Genomic DNA, 15,945 nt, shown 5'->3' with positions numbered 1-15,945 from the left:
CGCATCCCATTTCCATCAGTCACTGCACCCCATTTCACTCAGTCACTGCATCACATTACCCTCAGTCACTGCATCACATTACCCTCAGTCACGGCATCCAATTACCCTCAGTCACGGCATCCCATTTCACTCATTCACAGCTTCCCACTTCACTCAGTCACTGCATGCCATTTGCCACAGGGACGGCATCTCCTTTCCATCAGTCAACGCATCACATTTCACTCAGTCACTGCATCCCATTTCATTCAGTCACTGCATCCATTTCCCCACAGTCTCCGCATCACATTTCACAGAGACACGGCGTCCCATTTCACTTGGCCACTGCAACCCGTTACCCTCAGTCACAGCTTCCCGTTTCCACAGTCACTGCATCTCCTTTCCCCAAGTCACTGCATCCCATCTCCACGGTCACTTGCACCCACTTCATTCAATCACTGCCTCCCATTTCCATCACTCACTGCATCCCATTTCCAAAAGTCACTGCATCCTATTTCCCTCAGTAACTGCATCCCAGTTCCCTCAGTCAGTGCATCCCATTTCCCTCAGTCAGTGCATCCCATTTCCCTCAGTCAGTGCATCCCATTTCACTCAGTCCATGCATCCCATTTGCATCAGACACTGCATTTAATCTCCATCAGTCACTGCATCCCACTTCACACAGTCATTGCAGCTCATTTCACTCAGTCACTGCATCCTATTTCCCTCAGTCACTGCATCCCAATTCACTCAGTCACTGCATCCCATTTCACGCAGCCACTGCACCCCACTTCACTCAGTCACCGCATCTCATTTCACTCAGTCACTGCATCCCATTTCACTCAGTCACTACATCCCATTACACTCAGTCACGGCGTCCCATTTCACTCAGTCACGGCGTCCCACTTCACGCAGTCACTGCCTCCCATTTCAGTCAGTCACTGCATCCCATTTCAGTCAGTCACTGCATCTCATTTCAATCAGTCACTGCATCCCATTTCAGTCAGTCACTGCATCTCATTTCAATCAGTCAATGCATCCCATTTCACTCAGTCTCAGCATCCCATATCACTCAGTCACTGCATCCCATTTCCCTCAGTCACTGCGTCCCATTTCCCTCAGTCACTGCAACCTATTTCCCACAGTCACTGCATCTGCTTTCCCTCAGTCACAGCATCCCAATTCACTGAGACAGTGAATCTCATTGAACTGAAACTGTGCATCCCCTTACCCTCAGTCACAGCATTCCATTTCCCAGAGTCACTGCATCTCCTTTCCCTCAGTCACTGCATCTCATTTCCCTCAGTCACTGCATCCCATTTCACTCAGCCACTGCATCCCATTTCACTCAGCCACTGCATCCCATTTCACTCAGCCACTGCATCCCATTTCACTCAGTCACTGCATCCTATTTAACGGAGATGTTGAAACCTATTCAACTGAGACAGTGCATCCATTTCCATCAGTCACTGCACCCGATTCCCGACAGTCACCGCATTCCATTTCCCTCAGTCACCGCATCCCATTTCCCTCAGTCACCGCATCCCATTTCACTCAGTCACGCATCCCATTTCCATCAGTCACTGCACCCCATTTCACTCAGTCACTGCATCACATTACCCTCAGTCACTGCATCACATTACCCTCAGTCACGGCATCCAATTACCCTCAGTCATGGCATCCCATTTCACTCATTCACAGCTTCCCACTTCACTCAGTCACTGCATGCCATTTGCCACAGGGACGGCATCTCCTTTCCATCAGTCAACGCATCACATTTCACTCAGTCACTGCATCCCATTTCATTCAGTCACTGCATCCATTTCCCCACAGTGTCCGCATCACATTTCACAGAGACACGGCGTCCCATTTCACTTGGCCACTGCAACCCGTTACCCTCAGTCACAGCTTCCCGTTTCCACAGTCACTGCATCTCCTTTCCCCAAGTCACTGCATCCCATCTCCACGGTCACTTGCACCCATTTCATTCAATCACTGCCTCCCATTTCCATCACTCACTAAATCCCATTTCCAAAAGTCACTGCATCCTATTTCCCTCAGTAACTGCATCCCAGTTCCCTCAGTCAGTGCATCCCATTTCCCTCAGTCAGTGCATCCCATTTCCCTCAGTCAGTGCATCCCATTTCACTCAGTCCGTGCATCCCATTTGCATCAGACACTGCATTTAATCTCCATCAGTCACTGCATCCCACTTCACACAGTCATTGCAGCTCATTTCACTCAGTCACTGCATCCTATTTCCCTCAGTCACTGCATCCCAATTCACTCAGTCACTGCATCCCATTTCACGCAGCCACTGCACCCCACTTCACTCAGTCACCGCATCTCATTTCACTCAGTCACTGCATCCCATTTCACTCAGTCACTACATCCCATTACACTCAGTCACGGCGTCCCATTTCACTCAGTCACGGCGTCCCACTTCACGCAGTCACTGCCTCCCATTTCAGTCAGTCACTGCATCCCATTTCAGTCAGTCACTGCATCTCATTTCAATCAGTCAATGCATTCCATTTCACTCAGTCTCAGCATCCCATATCACTCAGGCACTGCATCCCATTTCCATCAGTCACTGCATCCCATTTCCTTCAGTCACTGCATCCCATTACACTCAGTCACTGCATCCCATTGCACTCAGTCACTGCATCCCATTTCACTCAGTCACTGCATCCCTTCTAACGGAGACAGTGAATCCTATTCAACTGCAACAGTGAATCCATTTCGATCATCACCATACCCAATTCCCCACAGTCACGGCATCACATTACACTCAGTCACTGCATCCCATTACAGTCAGTCACTGCATCCTATTTCCCTCAGTCACTGCGTCCCATTTCCCTCAGTCTGGGCGTCCCATTTCACTCAGTCACTACATCCCATTTCACGCAGCCACTGCATCCCATTTCACGCAGCCACTGCACCCCATTACCGTCAGCTACTGCATCCCATTTCACTCAGTCACTGCATCCCATTTCCCTCAGTAACTGCATCCCATTTCCCTCAGTCACTGCATCCCATTTCCTTCAGTCACTGCATCCCATTACACTCAGTCACTGCATCCCATTTCACTCAGTCACTGCATCCCTTCTAACGGAGACAGTGAATCCTATTCAACTGCAACAGTGAATCCATTTCGATCATCACCATACCCAATTCCCCACAGTCACGGCATCACATTACACTCAGTCACTGCATCCCATTACAGTCAGTCACTGCATCCTATTTCCCTCAGTCACTGCGTCCCATTTCCCTCAGTCTGGGCGTCCCATTTCACTCAGTCACTACATCCCATTTCACGCAGCCACTGCATCCCATTTCACGCAGCCACTGCACCCCATTACCGTCAGCTACTGCATCCCATTTCACTCAGTCACTGCATCCCATTTCCCTCAGTAACTGCATCCCATTTCCCTCAGTCACTGCATCCCATTTCATTCAGTCACTGCACCCCAGTTCACTCAGTCAGTGCATCCCATTTCCCTCAGTCACTGCGTCCCATTTCCCTCAGTCACTGCGTCCCATTTCCCTCAGTCACTGCAACCTATTTCCCACAGTCACTGCATCCCAATTCACTGAGACAGTGAATCTCATTGAACTGAAACGGTGCATCCCCTTACCCTCAGTCACAGCATTCCATTTCCCAGAGTCACTGCATCTCCTTTCCCTCAGTCACTGCATCTCATTTCCCTCAGTCACTGCATCCCATTTCACTCAGCCACTGCATCCCATTTCACTCAGCCACTGCATCCTTTTTCACTCAGTCACTGCATCCCATTTGACTCAGTCACTGCATCCTATTTAACAGAGACGTTGAATCCTATTCAACTGAGACAGTGCATCCATTTCCATCAGTCACCGCACCCGATTCCCGACAGTCACCGCATTCCATTTCCCTCACTCACCGCATCCCATTTCCCTCAGTCACCGCATCCCATTTCACTCAGTCACGCATCCCATTTCCATCAGTCACTGCACCCCATTTCACTCAGTCACTGCATCACATTACCCTCAGTCACTGCATCACATTACCCTCAGTCACTGCATCACATTACCCTCAGTCACGGCATCCCATTTCACTCATTCACAGCTTCCCATTTCACTCATTCACAGTTTCCCATTTCACTCAGTCACTGCCTCCCTTTTCCCACAGTCACTGCAAACTTTTCCCACAGTCACTGCAACCCATTTCCCTCAGTCACTGCATCCCATTTCCCTCAGTCACTGCATCCCATTTCCTTCAGTCACTGCATCCCATTTCCCTCAGTCACTGCATCCCATTTCTCTCAGCCAGTGCATCCCATTTCACTCAGTGACTGCATCCCATTTCACTCAGTCACTGCATCCCATTTGCATCACACACTGCATTCAATTTCCATCAGTCACTGCATCTCACTTCACTCATTCACTGCATCACATTTCACACAGTCACTGCATCACATTTCGCACAGTCACTTCATCTCGTTTCCCACAGTCACTGCATCCCATTTCCCACAGTCACTGCATCCCATTTCCCACAGTCACTGCATCCCATTTCCCTTAGTCAATGCATCCCATTTCACGCAGTCACTGCATCCCATTTCACGCAGTCACTGCATCCCATTACTCGCAGTCACTGCATTCAATTTTCATCAGTCACTGCATTCAATTTCCATCAGTCACTGCAATGCATTCCACTCTGTTACTGCATCCTATTTCACTCAGTCACGGTGTCCCATTTCACTCAGTCACTGCATCCCAATTCACTCAGTCACTACAACCCATTTCCCACAGTAATTGCAGCCAATTTCACTCTCTCACTGCATTCAATTTCCATCCGTCAGTGCATTCAATTTCCGTCAGTCACTGCATCGCATTTCACTCAGTCAGGGCATCCTATTTCACTCAGTCAGGGCATCCTATTTCACTCAGTTCTTGCATCCCATTTCCCTCAATCACTGCATCCCATTTCATGCAGTCACTGCATCCCATTTCACACAGACACTGCATCCCATTTCAAGCAGTCACTGCATCACATTTCAGGCAGTCACTGCATCACATTTCACGCAGTCACTGCATCACATTTCACTCAGTCACTGCATCTCCTTTCCATCAGTCACTGCATCTCCTTTCCATCAGTCACTGTATCTCACTTCACTCATTCACTGCATCCCATTTCACGCAGTCACTGCATCCCAGTTCACACAGTCACTGCATCCCGTTTATCATTTATCGCTGCATTCAAGTTCCATCAGGTACTGCATCCCATTTCCTCAGTCACTGCATCCCATTTCCCACAGTCACTGCATCGCAATTCACTCAGTCACTGCATCCCATTTCACTCAGTCACTGCATCCCATTCCCCTCAGTCACTGCATACCATTCCCCTCAGTCAGTGCATCCCATTTCCCACAGTCCCTGCAGCCCATTTAACAGTCACTGCATCCCATTTCACTCAGTCTCTGCATCCCAGGGCACGAAGTCACTGCATCCCCGTTCACTCAGTCACTGTATCCCATTTCACTCAGTCGCTGCATCCCATTCCCCTCAGTCACTGCATCTCCTTTCCCTCAGTCACTGCATCCCATTTCACAGAGTCACTGCACCCCATGTCACTCAGTCACTGCAGCCCATTTCACTCATTCACAGCTTCCCAATTCACTCATTCACAGCTCCCCATTTCACTCAGTCACTGCATGCCATTTCCCACAGTGACGGCATCTCCTTTCCATCAGTCAACGCATCCCATTTCACGCAGTCACTGCATCCCATTTCTCGCAGTCACTGCATCCCATTTCACGCAGTCACTGCATCCCATTTCACTCAGTCACGGTATCCCATTTCACACAGTCACTGCATCCCAATTCACTCAGTCACGACAACCCATTTCCCACAGTCGTTGCAGCCAATTTCACTCTCTCACTGCATTCAATTTCCATCCGTCAGTGCATTCAATTTCCGTCAGTCACTGCATCGCATTTCACTCAGTCAGGGCATCCTATTTCACTCAGTTGGGGCATCCTATTTCACTCAGTCACTGCATCCCATTTGCCTCAGTCACTGCATCCCATTTCATGCAGTCACTGCATCCCATTTCACGCAGACACTGCATCCCATTTCACGCAGACACTGCATCCCATTTCAGGCAGTCACTGCATCACATTTCAGGCAGTCTCTGCATCACATTTCACGCAGTCACTGCATCACACTTCACGCAGTCACGGCATCACATTTCACTCTGCCACTGCATCACATTTCACTCAGTCACTGCATCTCCTTTCCATCAGTCACTGCATCTCACTTCACTCATTCACTGCATCCTATTTCACCCAGTCACTGCATCCCATTTCACACAGTCACTGCATCCCGTTTCTCATCTGATGCTGCATTCAAGTTCAGTCAGGTACTGCATCCCATTTCCTCAGTCACTGCATCCCATTTCCTCAGTCACTGCATCCCATTTCCCTCAGTCACTGCGTCCCATTTCACTCAGTCACTGCGTCCCATTTCCCTCAGTCACTGTATCCCATTTCTCTCAGTCACTACATCCCATTTCCCACCGTCATTGCATCCAATTTCACTCTCTCACTGCATTCAATTTCCATCTGTCACTGCATCCCATTACCCTCAGCCACTGCATCCCATTTATCTTAGTCACGGCATCCCATTTCACTCAGTCACTGCATCCCATTTACCTCAGTCACTGCATCCCATTTATCTCAGTCACTGCATCCCATTTATCTCAGTCACTGTATCCCATTTCTCTCAGTCACTACATCCCATTTCCCACCGTCATTGCATCCAATTTCACTCTCTCACTGCATTCAATTTCCATCTGTCACTGCATCCCATTACCCTCAGCCACTGCATCCCATTTATCTCAGTCACTGCGTCCCATTTATCTCAGTTACTGCATCCCATTTATCTCAGTCACTGAATCGCATTTGTTGTTTTCACTTGAATGCAATGGTCATGAATCTCCTCCAATGGCTGGTCATGTATTTCCAATGCAAAATTTTACCAAGTTTTGATTTTCAATTTTGATTACCTGTGTCTCCTCTAATCTATAAGATGCTGCAATAAACTCAAATTTTATAAATCATAATTCAACCACCATTACCTACAGAGTTAATTTCATCAAACAGATCCAATTAGAATTGTCACATTCCCAAATCCTGATTCAAGTTTTTCTAATTATGGGCCACGTGGTTCAGAAAAAAGACACTTAGAGTCAGAGAGATGTACAGTCGGGAAACAGATCCTTTGGCCCAATTTGTCTATGTTGACCGGATATCCTAAATTAATTTAGTCCCATTTGCTAGCATTTGGCCCATATTCCTCTCAACCCATCCTATTATTATACCCATCCACATGCCTTTTAAACGTACAAGCCTCCACCACTTCCTCTGGCAGCTCATTCCATACATGCACCACTATGAAAAAAATCCGGTCCATTTTAAATCTTCCCTCTCTCATTTTCAACCTATTCTCTCCAGTTTTGGATTCCAGCAACCCGGGGAAAAGATCTTGGCTGTTCGCTCTATCCACGTCCCTCGTAATTGTACAAACTTCTATATGGTCAGCCCTGAACTCCAAAGTTCCAAGTAATCGCTGCCTGTTCAAGCCCACGGTATACCTTCAACCTCCGATGCTGGTAACATCCTTGTAGATCTTCTCTGAACCCTTTCAAGTTTACAACATACAACAATCCAGCGCAGAACAGGCCCTTCGGCCCTCAATGTTGCGCCAACATCCTTCCTCTCGCAAGGAGACCAAAAGCGATTGCAGTATTCCAAAAGCAGCCGAACCAACATCCTATATGGCTGCTAAGTGATCTCCTAACTCCTATTCTAAATGCACTGACCGATAAAGGCGAGCACACCAAATGTCTCCTCAATATCCTTTTTACCGGTGGCTGTACTTTGATGGAACTACGAAACTGCACTCCAGCGTCTCTTTATTAAGCAACACTCCCCACAACCTTCAGTGTATACGTGCTGCCCTGATTTGCCTTTCCAAAATGTAGCACCTCACATTTGTCTAACTTCAACTCCATCTGCCACTCCTCAGTTTATTGGCCCTTGTCAATGTCCCATTGCATTCTGAGGTGACCTCCTTGGCTGGCTACTACACCTTCAATCATTGGGAAACTTACTAACCACACCTATTTTCATATCCAAATCATTGCATCACTTCAACTCCCCCTCCCATTCCCTGGACGACATGTCCATCCTGGGCCTCTTCCAGTGTCACAATCACACCACCCAGAAACTAGAGGAGCAGCACCTCATATTCCGCCTCGGGAGCTTCCAACTCAATGGCCTCAATATGGACTTTGCCACCCTCAAAATCTCCCCACCCGCCAGCCTCATCCCAAGACTAGTTCCTCCACTCATCCCCGCCTCCATGACCTGTCCGCCTTCTCTCCCACCTATCCACTCCTCCCACCTCACTGACCAACTCCCACCACTGCTTGGAATTATTCTTCTTTTCACACTTCATCAGCTCGATGTTATTTCTAAAATCTATTTTCCAATTTTGGAAAAAGTGAGATAAAGAGAAGTAAAAGAAGTTACATTCTTACCACTCGTGAAATCTCTGAATATTCTTCTGTTGAAAGGCCGCCAAGGAACAATGCAATTCTTTTGTCACAAACGCTGTGAGGGAGACATCTTTTTCGGTTCCACTAACTCCACCCTAAGGAAGACAAACCCACGTAACATATCTAGTGACTTAAAGCATACTCTATTGTTGCCCAAGGTGGAGAGCTGGATGAACACAGCAGGCCAAGCAGCATCAGAGGAGCAAGAAAGCTGATGTTTCGGGACGAGACCCTACTTCAGAAAATTGGCGCTGGAGAATCTGAGATAACAAGGTGTAGAGCTGGATGATACTGCTTGACCTGCTGTGTTCATCCAGCTTTACACCTTCTTATCTCAGATTCTCCAGCATCTGCAGTTCCTACTACCTCTACTGTTGCCCTTTCACTTTACTGAACTAATATGAGCCAGTAGTTTTGTTTAGGCCCGTGTAATCTTACAGTTATTGGCCTGTACAAAATTCTGAATTAATTTTGATCGACTGACGGGAGGAGAGATTAATTTTATAGAAATTTTTGTTTTCTACCAATTTGCAGAGGGCATCGTGGGCGATTGAAGGACAGTGTTATTATCCTCCAGGTCTGTGGACTGCATCGTTACCAACTTGCCCGTTTGCATATACATACAGTATTCATGATGTACCAATGAAACATAATAAACCAATACTGTGTACTAAAAACAACGTTCACATATCAATGGAAAGTTAAATATTTATCATAGAGTTTGAAGGATTGAATTCAATGATACAAAGCAAAAACCAGTGAAGATGAGTGCAGTTGGTCAGCACTTTTGCCACTAAGTGGAGGTTGGCAGTTTGAGGCCACCCAGGAACAAGCAAGCTCTGTCTAACTCCAAGGGCAGCACGGTGGCTCAGTGGTTAGCACTGCTGACTCACAGCGCCAGGGACCCAGGTTCGATCCCACCGTTGGACGATTTTCTGTGCGGAGTTTGTATATTCTGCCCATGCCTGCATGGGTTCCTGCTGGGTGCTCTGGTTTCCTCCCACTGTCCAAAGATGTGCAGGCTCGGTGTATGGGCCATGCCAAACTTGCCCATTGTGTTTAGGGATGTGTAGATTAGGTGTGTTAGTCATGGGAAATGTAGGGTTACTGAGGAAAGGGTCGGGGGATGAGTCAGGGTGAGACGCTCTTTGGAGGGTGGCCGTGGACGTTTTGGGTCAAAAGGGGCTTGTTTCCACACCGTAGGGATTCTATGATATGGAAGTATCTTTTGAAGTGGACATTCATGGGTATGCTGTAGCAGAGACCTTGTAATACTACACAACAAATATTTGGAACTAGACTGTCAATTCAGACAGAGCATCAAAAAAGGTCATGGAAGTTGTCACCGATATAAAGCAGGATTGATGAAAATCCAGCAGGAAATGGTGTCAAAAGGCACAGTATCTTTTATTCACCTCCAGTTATTTTGTCCAAGGCACTGGATGCTGGCAGGATTGAAACATTTAAGAAATGCTTCACAAATCACATATAAGGACCTGCACATCTTTGAACAATGGGAGGAAACTGCAGCACCTGGCAGAAGCCCCTCGCAGACGCGGGGAGGACATGTCAATTCCACACAGATAGTTACCCAAGACTGGAATCTCAATTGGATCCCCAGTGCATGAGCAGCTCTAACCACTGAGCAACTACCTTGCCCAGAAGGGGTTTTATAAGCGCATACATTATTTCCATTAATAGTTGGGGTAAGACAGATCCAATCCTCTATGTCCAATCAAAATAACATATCGTAGATATCACGACAACAATCATAAATGATTTTGAATAAGTAAATCAAAAAAATAGAAATTGTTTCCAAGCCTAAATACTCGATATGGTGCAGTTAAGATGAATAGCGCAACAACAAAAAGGCCATATTTTGTGTGACCATCGGTAACACTTGAAAACTTGCAACAATATAGTCACCAGTAGAGATCTGGAGTGGTTTGATGATGCACTCCTTCATACACTGGAATGAAACTCCAAAGATCACAAATTCTCCTTCAATACCGTGTTATAACAGTGACTGCATCAACCTGTGTTTATGGGCCTGACTGGAAGCCCACACAACACGCACAAACAAAAAAATAATCTAAGGTGATAGGTGAAATAAATGTATGTATGCAACGTCTTTGAAAAGCAATCATTTCTAGCGGATGCAAGCCCATAAGGAATCTCGTTTCGCAGATTATATTCATTTGCACTGCAGTTCACGCCAGTCAGAATCAGTTTTCCTTTCATGACAGGTAACTAAAATGTCCAAAACAATGAACTTTGTTTGATCAGAAGATTTTAAGTAAGGACTATGTCTTGTGTGAGCTGACGGCATTAGGGGATGGAGAAGGTACACTCACTGCTGGCATCTTGACACCATTGAATGAGCAAGCGTGGACGCAAAGGTTGTAACAGGTAACAATTGTACAGGCAATATCTTTTGAGCTCCTTCCGAGCAGGCCTGTAATACTCTAAAGCTGTGCTAGACCCTCACTTACTCCACCTTACGTACGCTGCCTTTTTCTTTTCGACAAGAAGCACCTCTGCACCCGTCATCCAAGGCTCCTTAATCTTACCCCTTCTTACCTGTCTCAGAGGAACAAATTCATACATCACTCGCAACAACTGCTCCTTGAACAGCTCCACATGTCTGCTGTGCCCTTTCTGTGGAACAATTGCTCCCAATCTGTACTTCCCAACTCCTGTCTGATAGCATCATAGTTTCCTTTTCCCCAGTTAAATATCTTCCCCTGGTAACTGCTCCTTTCCCTTTCCATGGCTATGGTAAATGTGAGGCTGTTGTCGTCACTGTCGCCAAAGTGCTCTCCCACCACGATATCTGACACCTGTCCTGGCTCATTGCCGAGCACCAAATCCAAAATGGCCTCACGCCTCGTCGGCCTGTCCACATACTGAGTAAGGAAACCCTCCTGAACACACCTGACAAAAACGGCACCATCCAAACCATCTGCACTCAGGAGGTTTCAATCTATATTGGAAAAGTTGAAGTCACCCTGAACAACAACCCTGCTATGTTTGCACTTTTCAACTATCTGCCGGCCAATGAGTTCTTTGATCTCTCAACTGCTATTTGGGGGCCGTAGAAAACCCCCAGTGAGGTGACTGCTGCCTTGCTGTTCCGAACTTCCACCCATACTGACTCAGTCGACAAACCTTCCTTGGCAACCTCAGCCCATACCACCTCGGTAGACGAGTCCTCAAAGGTTCTTTCAGCCGCCGTTATACTGTCCTTGACCAACAAAGCCACACCTCCCCCTCTTTTACCACCTTCCCAGACCTTAATCAAAGATCTAAACCCTGGAACCTGCAACATCCATTCCTGACTCTGCTCTATCCATGTCTCCGAAATGGCCACAACATCGAAGTCCCAGGTACCTATCCAAGCTGCAACCTCACCTAACTTATTCCGGATACTCCCGGCATTAAAGTCGTCACACTTCAATCCAGCTTGCTGTCTGCCAGCACACTCCTGTGACAGTGAGGTCCTGACCATGTCCTCCCTACGCTCATCCTCCTGTGTACTAGGACTACACCTCAGTTTCCCATCCCCCTTCTGAGCTCGTTTAAATCCACCCGAATGGCACTAGCCAATTTCCCACCCAGGATATTCGTGCCCCTCTGGTTCAAGTGGAGACCGTCCTGTTTGTCCAGGTCCCACCTTCCCCAGAATGAGCCCCAATTGTCCATGTACCTGAAGCCCTCCCACCTGCACCATCCCTGCAGCCACGTCTTCAGCTGAAATCTCTCGCTGTTCTTTGCCTCGCTATCACGTGGTACGGGTGACAAACAGAGATGGCCACGCTCTTTGTTCCAGCTCTCAGCTTCCACCCTAGCTCCCTCAAATCCTGCCTGGCAGCCCTATCCCTCTTTCTACCTATGTCGCTGGTGCCTACGTGGACCACGACTTGGGGCTGGTCACCCTCTCCCCTCAGGACCCTAAACACACTATCCGAGACATCACGGACCCTGGCTCCTGGTCGGCAACACACCAATCGTCAGTCTCTTTCGTTCCCGGCAAATCTTCTATCAGTCCCTCCAACTATTGAGTCCCCAATGACTATCACTCTCTTCCTATCCCCGCTTCCCTTCTGTGCAAGAGGGACAGACTCTGTGCCAGAGACCTGCACCCTACTGCATGCCCCTGGTAAGTCGTCCCCCGGAACAGTATCCAAAACGGTATACTTGTTTTTCAGGGGAGCGACCGCAGGGGATTTCAGGGGAACGACCACAGGGGAAGGTTGGTCGAGCTACACCGGGTAAACGAACATTTTTGGCTGAAGAAACATGTGTTTCAATGTGAGCTAATGGAAGAAGCCATGGAGTCAAAGCTAAACATTTTGACAGTAAGACAACCATTCTTAAAAGCAGCAGACAGCATGAAAAAGAAATCAGCAGCTTTAATATCCGGTTAAAATTTGTGGAATATCAGATGGAATTTTCTTATTGACTCCATTGTGCAATCATGTCGATCTAAAAATGTTAACTGCATTAATTAATACTAACCAGAAACGGACTTTGTAGTAAATGGTTTGACTATTTTCTGTATCTGGAACATCCCTTTTCCTTCTCCAACGAAGATCGTACCAACCTATGGTACCAAACTCTGAGTCAAACGGACGGGACTCGTAATCTTTAAGTTCCTCATCAAAACAGTCTAATTGTATGGTTCTGTGCAATAAAAGAGAAAGAATAAACATGTTTCCCACAATTTTGCTGATGTTTACGAACAGAATGCACAAATTCAACAAGTTTGAGCTGGCATGTCTGCTTCCTCCAGCCTGTTTAAACTGTTCCATTCAATGTGAAATTTGTCATAAGTTTTAGCACACAGGTCTACTTGATCTGTGCCACCACCTTCTATTAGTCATACATGCTTTCCCCACCTTCCTGTAATACACTCCTTGAAGTGTTCAATGAGATTTTGATTTTAAATCTTATCGTCATATTCTTTTGATTCTCAAGCATCAATGAATCTGATGTCGCCGCCATTCCATGCAGTGTATAGCACGTCAAACAGGAGTCTTACTCTTGCCATGAGCACTGAGGGAGTACGGGATCATAACTGTCTCATAGTTCAGAACGAAATTCTACATATAGGGCGATGTAGAGTCATGCAGTTAATTTTATTTGACATGCTATTTCTTTTCTTCACAAATATGCTGGATTTAAAGTGATCTTCACCCTCATTTAAAATGAATCCAATATCCAACCATGTGTAAAACAAGCAGATCCAAATTTTAATTGGAGTTTAGTGTTTCACAAATATATTACTTTCTTAAAAATTATATTTGAGTCAACATTATCATTTCATTCCCTGACAGCGGGTGAACTTACTTTTAAACTCCAATTTTCCTTCGGTATTAACGGAGAGGTGAGCCTTTTTGCAAGCACCGAAAGGCTGCACCAGTTTATGCTAAAACTTACAGAACTGTAAGTTTCACAAATATGTTCCTATTAAACACTAATTCCTATTGAAGCAGTATGAAGCTAAATTCATTCAACTGGACAGCAAAAACGGTCAAGATTTTAAAAGCAAGCAACTATTTTGAAGTCACTCTTGGAACTAAATTCCATCTTGGTGTGTGAGAGTCCATAGGTTCCTCACTCTCAAAGAACCATTCAAACTGTCATGCAATTACTGAAACACACAGACAAAAAACATGAATGTTAACAGTCACTAAGATTTTGAGAGTGATTTGGAATTCATATTCAATACCCGCTGGGGGAAATCTGTTCCAATCTGGATAGTACTCACTTATCACCATCCCACCTACCTTCCCCAGCACCTCCTCCCCCTCCACACTGTTTGTTTCTGAGCTCCCTTCCACCCTCCATTTCTGAGGAAGGGTCCTGACCCAAAACCTCACCTTTCTTGAGCCTCTGATGCTGCCTGCCCTGCTGTGTTCCTCCAGCTCCACAATGTGTTATCTCAGACACCAACATTGGCAGGTCTTACTATCTGGATAACTCATTCTCACCTTGTAACAAGTGATTTATACTCATTATCTTTTCAGATTACGCATGTACATGTATATACTTAAATATACATATTGCACTTTTATGCCTGAACCACTAACCTAGAGGATATTTTAAAATAGTCTCTTCAGATCTGCATGAAAGAGAAATCATCAAGGTCATAACTTTCATTTTAGGAATAACTCGAACATTCAAAGTACTCACAGTCAGTGTCCCATTTACTTGACCAGTCAACTTGATGTGAATCTTTCTTCCAAGCGGAAGCTATAACAACAATTATATTTGAGAATCAAACTCTTCATTGCATCACCAATATTTCCTTGTCTGTTTGAAACATAAGATAATGAAATAATCATGGACAGATTGGCCAACAGTGTAATTTAATGCGTGTTACAACCATTGAAGTGATCTTTAAAAAGCTGTTGTCACACAACACACCACTTTTTGAGATGCAGTGATGAACATACTTCCTGAGACGTAAATAATATATGCCGAATTAATTCCAAAGAATACATTTACAATTAAAAAGAAGCTAAAAATCTCTTTACATTGTGATGCTTGTCAGATTGCTATTCGTCAATGGAAATCGTTCAGAACAGTTATTTATTCCTAGATGAAAAGGAAGTGTACACATTTCATTTTCAAATCTTATCCAAGAGAGAAAAAAAAAACGCCTTCATGAATGCATTGTCAAACAAGAAGACTCAGAAAAAAAGTCATTTGGCCCATTGAATTTCCTCCATCATTCGCTGAGATCATGGTTGATCTCATTACATTTATCACGACACAACATTTCCACCAAACCCACCTGACAGCTAATACATTCCGATCCAAGTCACATCCTGGTAAATCTCTGTTTCTGTGCCATGCCTTGTCTTTCTAAATATTTTTTCAGTCATCTACAAATTTAGCCACAGCACATGCACCTCTTTCCTCCAAGTCATTAATAAACAAGCACAAGAGCTGTGGTTCCTTCAGCGCGACCTCATTTCTTACTGACAAGCCAACCCTGGCATCTCTGTCCATTTGTATCGGAGATAATGGGAACTGCAGATGCTTCAGAATCCAAGTTAACAAAGTGTGGAGCTGGACGAACACAGCAGGACGAACACACAGAAGTAGAAGGGTCTCGGCACGAAACGTCAGCTTTTACGCTCCTGAGATGCTTCTTGGCCTGTTGTGCTCATCCAGCTCCACGCTTTGTTATCTCTGTCCACTTGCCTGTTCTTTCTATCGGACATGAATCATTGGATATTTCGTTCCCAACACTTATCCCCTAACAACCACCTCTCTGTGATACCCAGAGTGATGTATCTGTCAATTTCAATCTGCTCCACAAACTCATTCACTTTGTTTCATACACTCCCTGCAATTCAATA

At 45.8% G+C, this 15,945-nt stretch overlaps 1 long non-coding RNA gene across 1 annotated transcript in view; it reads right to left on the bottom strand.

The window, feature by feature from the left end:
* Window positions 1–8,563: 8,563 nt before the first annotated feature.
* Window positions 8,564–15,945, bottom strand: part of LOC132207355 (uncharacterized) — a 233,827-nt gene continuing 226,445 nt past the window's right edge. The window contains exons 9-11 of the long non-coding RNA XR_009443446.1: window positions 14,771–14,830; window positions 13,094–13,258; window positions 8,564–8,670 (exon numbers count right to left, since the gene is read on the bottom strand). This is a non-coding gene — a long non-coding RNA (uncharacterized LOC132207355). The remainder of the gene's footprint in view (window positions 8,671–13,093; window positions 13,259–14,770; window positions 14,831–15,945) is intronic.

The sequence above is a fragment of the Stegostoma tigrinum genome, chromosome 46 (assembly GCF_030684315.1).
Source record: "Stegostoma tigrinum isolate sSteTig4 chromosome 46, sSteTig4.hap1, whole genome shotgun sequence".
Classification (NCBI taxonomy): Eukaryota; Metazoa; Chordata; class Chondrichthyes; order Orectolobiformes; family Stegostomatidae; genus Stegostoma; species Stegostoma tigrinum.
Note: the sequence above shows the minus strand (reverse complement) of the source record. Positions and strands in the feature narration are given on the sequence as shown.